This window comes from Cynocephalus volans, chromosome 3 (assembly GCF_027409185.1).
Source record: "Cynocephalus volans isolate mCynVol1 chromosome 3, mCynVol1.pri, whole genome shotgun sequence".
Classification (NCBI taxonomy): domain Eukaryota; kingdom Metazoa; phylum Chordata; class Mammalia; order Dermoptera; family Cynocephalidae; genus Cynocephalus; species Cynocephalus volans.
In genome coordinates, this window is record NC_084462.1 from 115881336 (window position 1) to 115887484 (window position 6149).

General features: G+C 37.2%; 1 non-coding gene across 1 annotated transcript; it reads left to right on the top strand.

Annotated features, from left to right (window-relative positions):
- Nucleotides 1–5227: 5227 nt before the first annotated feature.
- On the top strand, nt 5228–5479 carry LOC134374430 (small Cajal body-specific RNA 6). The gene has a single exon (XR_010023276.1). It is a non-coding gene; the product is annotated as a small Cajal body-specific RNA 6 (non-coding RNA).
- Nucleotides 5480–6149: the final 670 nt, after the last annotated feature.

Below are 6149 nucleotides of genomic sequence, written 5' to 3' on the forward strand. Positions count from 1 at the left end.
ATGGCGATGACTTTCAACACTTTAGAGCTGACAGCTTAAACCACCGGAGCTCAACAGTCCACAAACCATCTGCACTGGGATGGCCCAGCATCAACTCAAACTTTCCATCTTCCACACTGAACTCATTTTGTTCTTCACCAAACCAGCTTACTCTTGCAAATTTCTAGTTTCCACAAGCACTTTACTGGCAATCAAAACCTTATTGTTCTTTTATCCTTCTTTCTCTTTCATCTCAAGTTCATTGTGATCCATTTTTCAAAATCTCAACCCACCAGTTTTGGAGAAAAAAAGACATGGATTTGATTCTAGACTTTGGTACTTAGTAGCTATGAGATCTTTGGACAAATTACTTTCTCTGTGCCTTTGTAAAATGTGGTCAATAATACCTACCATGCTGGGAAATTTTAGTTCTTTCTTTTCTCCATTCCTATTTCTACCACCTCATCTTCTTACTGCAAGATTTCTGAAACCACCACTTAGCTGAGCTCCCAACTTCTAGTCGTTCCTATTCCAGTCTACCCTGCACACCACAATCAGATAAATGCTCAAAGAAATCAAATCAGCCACGTCACTCCAACTCCTCTCAGCTATCAATGTTTCCTCACTTACCTACTGGATGAAGCTTATATTCAGAGACCTGGCGTTAATATCTCAGCGTCCCATGCTATCTCTTCAATTTTCTGTCCAAAAAATCTCTTCACTTCTACAAGGTGTTTTTTACTAATCCCTTTCAAACCTACACATATGATGCTTCCCCAGCCTGAAATGTACTTAACTTCCCTTCTGTGTATCCAAACTCACTCTTCAAGCTACCCCTCCTCCAGAGGTCTTCTCCACCTACCCCAGGGACACTGATTTTCATGTTTCTATAGGACTTAATTCTACTTGTTTTGATACATAATTATATACTCCCTTCCATGGCTTAACTGCTTAATGTAAGGATGTATTATCATTTCAATTAAGACAGCAGCTTGTGGGGAGCAAGATCCATGTCCTATACAACTTCTCTAGAACCTCAGCACCCAGCCCAGTAACACACTCAGTTGGTTCTCAAGAAATACTATTGAATGAATGTGGCATGTCATCAATTGATGTAGATACAGCTTCCTTTTTTTCAATTATAAGATATTTCAAATATATAGAAAAATCCAGAGAACAACAAACATCCTGATTTTTAAAATATTAATATATTGTCACATTATAGTCCAAATTTTTTAAGGAAATAAAACTTGCAAATGCTGTTGAAGTCCATTGTATCTGTCTCTGATCCCACTCCCTGTGCTCTTGCCCTAGAGGTATCCCATGAATGTTTTTAAACCTTTAATTGCTCATCATGTGTGACCATAAATGCTACTTCTGGGGATTTTTAATTTTATATAAATGTTTATACCATGTTTATTCATCTACTAGTTGCTCTTTTCAGCTCATTATTAGATTTTCGAGATGTATTCACACTGATATAATGGAGATACAGTTTAGTCATCTTACTATTCCACAATGTTGCATTGTGTGACTGTACCATAATGTATTAATCTGTTCCCATATGGATCATTTAACTTGTTTCCAATTGTTTGCTATCGTAAACAATATTGCCATGATCGTTCTCAAGAATGTGAAGCAGCCTACTTCAAACCAAGTAAACCCACACATAAGACTGTAATTCCCAAGCAATGGTTCACATGTGTCCTCTAATTTTTAAACTTTCAAAGATTCTAATCAGGCTTTATGCTGGTTCATGATATTCCCCAGCTGATGTAGCATATAAAGACTAGCATTCAGTCTTCCAGTCTCAGTACATTTGCTTTTTCTTTTTACCTGAATTCCACCAACCTCAAAATATTAGTAATCTCTATATAATCCTATCATTATACTACACGTAATAGCTAACACCTATATAGAAATGAGAAATTAGTACACTATGTCTAGGTAAACATTTTTCCTCTTAGCCCAAGGCTTTTTAATACCTGATCAGCCATCATTGAATAAATATTTATTAAACTCTGTAGTGTCAGGCACTGTTCTAGGTCATAGGAATCAAATGGCAAAACAGAACCTGCTCCCACAGAGCTTGTATTCTGATAGAAAAAGATAGGCAATAAATAAGTGAATAGGTAAACATAAAATGTAACAGATAGTGGTAAGTGTTATGACATTAAGTGGTGATAGGATAGAAAATTTTTTTATTGATTATGAATATTCATGGGGTACAAAGCTGATTGTCACCACTCATGCTGAAGATGTGATGGCTGGATCCATACTGGCAGCATGCCCATTACCACAAATTATGATTATACCCCATGTCCCCCACCAACTTATCCCTGACCTCCCTCCCCACCCCCTTTCCCTCACTCCACTTTGTATCCCTATGTATGCTCTCTCCCTCTGCAAGTCCAATGCACCACCACGGTCTTCTTTCCTGTTTTCTCTCTTAGCTTCCACTTATGAGTGAGTACATACGCTATTTATCCCTTTGTGCTTTGCTTATTTCACTCAACATAAGTTTCGCCAGGTTCATCCATGTTGTTGGGAATGGGAGAATTTCATTAATTTTTAGGCAGAGTAGTATTCCATGGTGTATATATACCACATTTTCCTTATCCAATAGTCCATCAATGGACGTTTAGGTTGGTTCCATATCTTGGCTATTGTGAACAGAGCTGTGATAAACATGGGAGTGCACTTATCCCTTCAACACGATGATTTCCATTCCTTTGGGTTTATACCCAGAAGGGGGATGGCTGGATTGTATGGAAGATCTATCTGTAGTTGTTTGAGAAACCTCCATACAGTTTTCCATAGTGGTTGTACTAATTTACAGTCCCACCAATAGTGTAGGAACATCCCCTTCTCTCCACATCCTTGCCAGCATTTGTTATTCTCCCCCTTTTTGATTATAGCCAGCCCAACTGGGGTGAGGTGATATCTCAATGTGGTTTTAAGTTCCATTTCCCTGATGACTAGTGATGTTGAGCATTTTTTCATGTGCCTGTTGGCCATTTGTATGTCTTCTTTTGAAAAATGTTTATTCAGCTCCTTTGCCCATTTTTTAATTGGGTTATTCATTTTTTTAACTGTGTAATTGCTTGAGTTCCTTGTATATTATGGATATTAATTCCTTGTTGGATGCATAGTTAGCAAAAATTTTCTCCCACTCTGGAGGCTGTCATTTCATTCTGTTGGTTGTTTCCTTTGCTGTGCAGAAGCTTTATAGTTTGATATAGTCCCATTTGTTTATTTTTTCTTTTGTTGCTTGTGCTTTGGGTTTGGGGCTCATGTTTATAAAGTCTGTGCCCAGACCCAGTTCAGACTCTATCAAAAACCTCTCAGAGCTGGTTAATAATTTCAGTAATGTTGCAGGATACAAAATAAATGCCCCCAAATCACTTGCATTATATTCTCCAATAATGAGCTAACAGAAAGCAAAATCAAGAAAGTAAGCCTATTTATGTCAGTTGTGAAGAAAATAAAATACCTAGGAATCAATTTAACAAAGGAGATGAAAGATCTCTACAATGAGAATTACAAACCACTACTGAAAGAAATTAAAGACACAAAAAAATGGAAAGACAGTCCATGCTCTTGGATTGGAATAATAAACATTGTGAAAATATCTATAACTCTACCCAAAGCGATCTACAGATTCAATGCAATCCCCATCAAAATACCAGTGACATTATTCACAGAAATCAAAAAAACAATCTTAACATTCATGTGTAATAACAAAAGACCCCGAATAGCCAAAGCAATCCTGAGCAAGAAAAATAAAGCCGGAGGTATAACACTACCTGATTTCAAAGGACAGACTATAATTAGAAAGGGGAGAGTGTGCCTATTCTAGACTAGTGGTGTCCAATACAACTTTCTGCAACAATGGAACAGTTCTATATCTGCACTGTCCAATGTGGCAGCCACTAGTCACACTTGAAATGTGACTAGTCCAAACGAAGAGCTAAATTTTTATTTTATTTAACTTTAATTAATATAAACAAATGTAAATAGGCACATGTGGCTAGTGGCTACTGTACTGAACAGGGGAGCTTGCACGGAATCACAATGAAAGTGGCAGAGAAATCTGAATCCAAAGAGTCTGACATCAGAGTTTCTGCTCATAACCACTCCATCATACATACTGTCTCCACTGGCATATTAGCTGAAAGAACAGATCCTAAGAGGTTTTGCTTATTTGTTAGTTTGATAATAGATCCTATTTTTATGATGATAGAAATTAGTCAGTGGAAAGTGAAAAATTGGTGACGTAGAAGAGAGAGGATGCAAAAGGAGATGTCTTGAAGAAATGAGAGGGATGAGACCCAGAGCACAAGTGAAGGAGGTGGCCTTTGATAGGAACAGCTAGTACATTCTCAGTAACAGCAGGGAGGGCAGAAACTGGATAATTACACGGTGGATAGAGTTGGAGATAGGATAACAAGGGAGTTTCTGCTCCCTGCTGTGGCTTCCACAGTGAAGTGTGAAGCAAGGTCATCAGCTGAGAGTCAGGAAAGGAGCAGCAGGTTTGAGAGGGAAGGTACGATAGAGGCAATTTTGAAGAATGGTAAGAGTAATACAACAGTTAGATAGTTTTGAGTGCCTTGAGATCTGTGGTCATGAATTTTAAATAAATCCACTCAGTATGGTTATTTGTTTTCCTCCAGCAATTTTAGATGATTGGGTTCAGACACGGAGTAAGCACTTATGTGGTAGAAGTATAAAGAAGGGAGAGAGAGACAAGGGAGTTTAAGGTATTTGCAAGAAAGTGCAAGGAATGCAAGTTGGGTTAGGAAGGAAATGAGGGTATGAAAGTGAGTGACAATGAAAATGTACTAAAGCCAGCAATTCCAGTCAAAATATGAATGGGGTTGTTTGTTTTGTGTTGCTTTTAATGGAACCTGACAAGCTGATTCTGAAATTTGTATGAAAGCACAAAGGTTCAAAAAGATCTAGGGCAGTTCTGAAGAATCCAACTGGGGGACTCAACCTACCGGATATCAAGATTTATTATAAAGATAGAGTAATTGAAACAATATGGTATTGATCACAGTGTGGTACTGGCCACAGATACCTAACAGAAGAGAGAGCTTAGGAGACCCATGAATATACGGAAATATTATTTAAGTCAAAGCTAACATTGCAGATAGTGCTGAAAGGACATACGATAAATGAGGTGGATAAAATAGGTTATCCATATTAGATAAACGAAAATTGATCTTTAACTCACACCATACTTATAGATTAATGATTTCAATATGAAAATCAAAACTATAAAACTTTTCACTGAAAATAAAGAATATCTTTATGTCTAAGGGTAAAAAATTTTCTGTGGGCAAAATGGAAGCTAACACTCCGTGATGTCCTGTGCTGTGTTCCTTATTAAGCCCAGGGAAGATGCCGTGGTTGGCATCCAACAGCTTAGTCACAAAGGGATTTGATTGCTGGGAGCACTGGTATCTGTCGTTATGATCTGACATTTTGAGCTGAGAACTCTGATTGAAATTTTTTTTTTTTTCTATAAGAAACAAAAAGCACAACTATAAAGGAAGGAACTGATTAATTTGAATACATTAAATAAGAACTTCAGAGCCCGCCTGTGGCTCATTTGGGAGAGTGCGGTGCTGATAACACCAAGGCCACGGGTTCAGATCCCTATATAGGGATGGCTGGTTAGCTCACTTGGGAGAGTGTGGTGCTGACAACACCAAGTCAAGGGTTAAGATCCCCTTTCTGGTCATCTTAAAAAATAAATAAATAAATAAATAAATAAGAACTTCTGTTCAAGCAACATAATAAAAGACTAATGGGTAAAAACTATGCTATATACCCTAAGCGGATCATTGTGCTGCATATGCAGGTATTGAAACAATACACTGTACCCCACAAATATGTACAAGTAAATGTTAATATAAAAAATAGAAGAAAGGGAAAAATTAAGCCACAAACTAGAAAAAACTATTTCCAACATAAAACCTAGAAAGGATTATAATCCAGAATATATGAAGAACTACAAATCTACTGGAATCATCCCAGTAAAGGAAAATAAGCAAAAGACATAAATACGCATTTCACAGAACAAGAAATATGAATGACCAGATTAATCAGAGAAATGCAAATTAAAACCGCAATGAAATATTTTATACCCTTAAACTGGCAACATT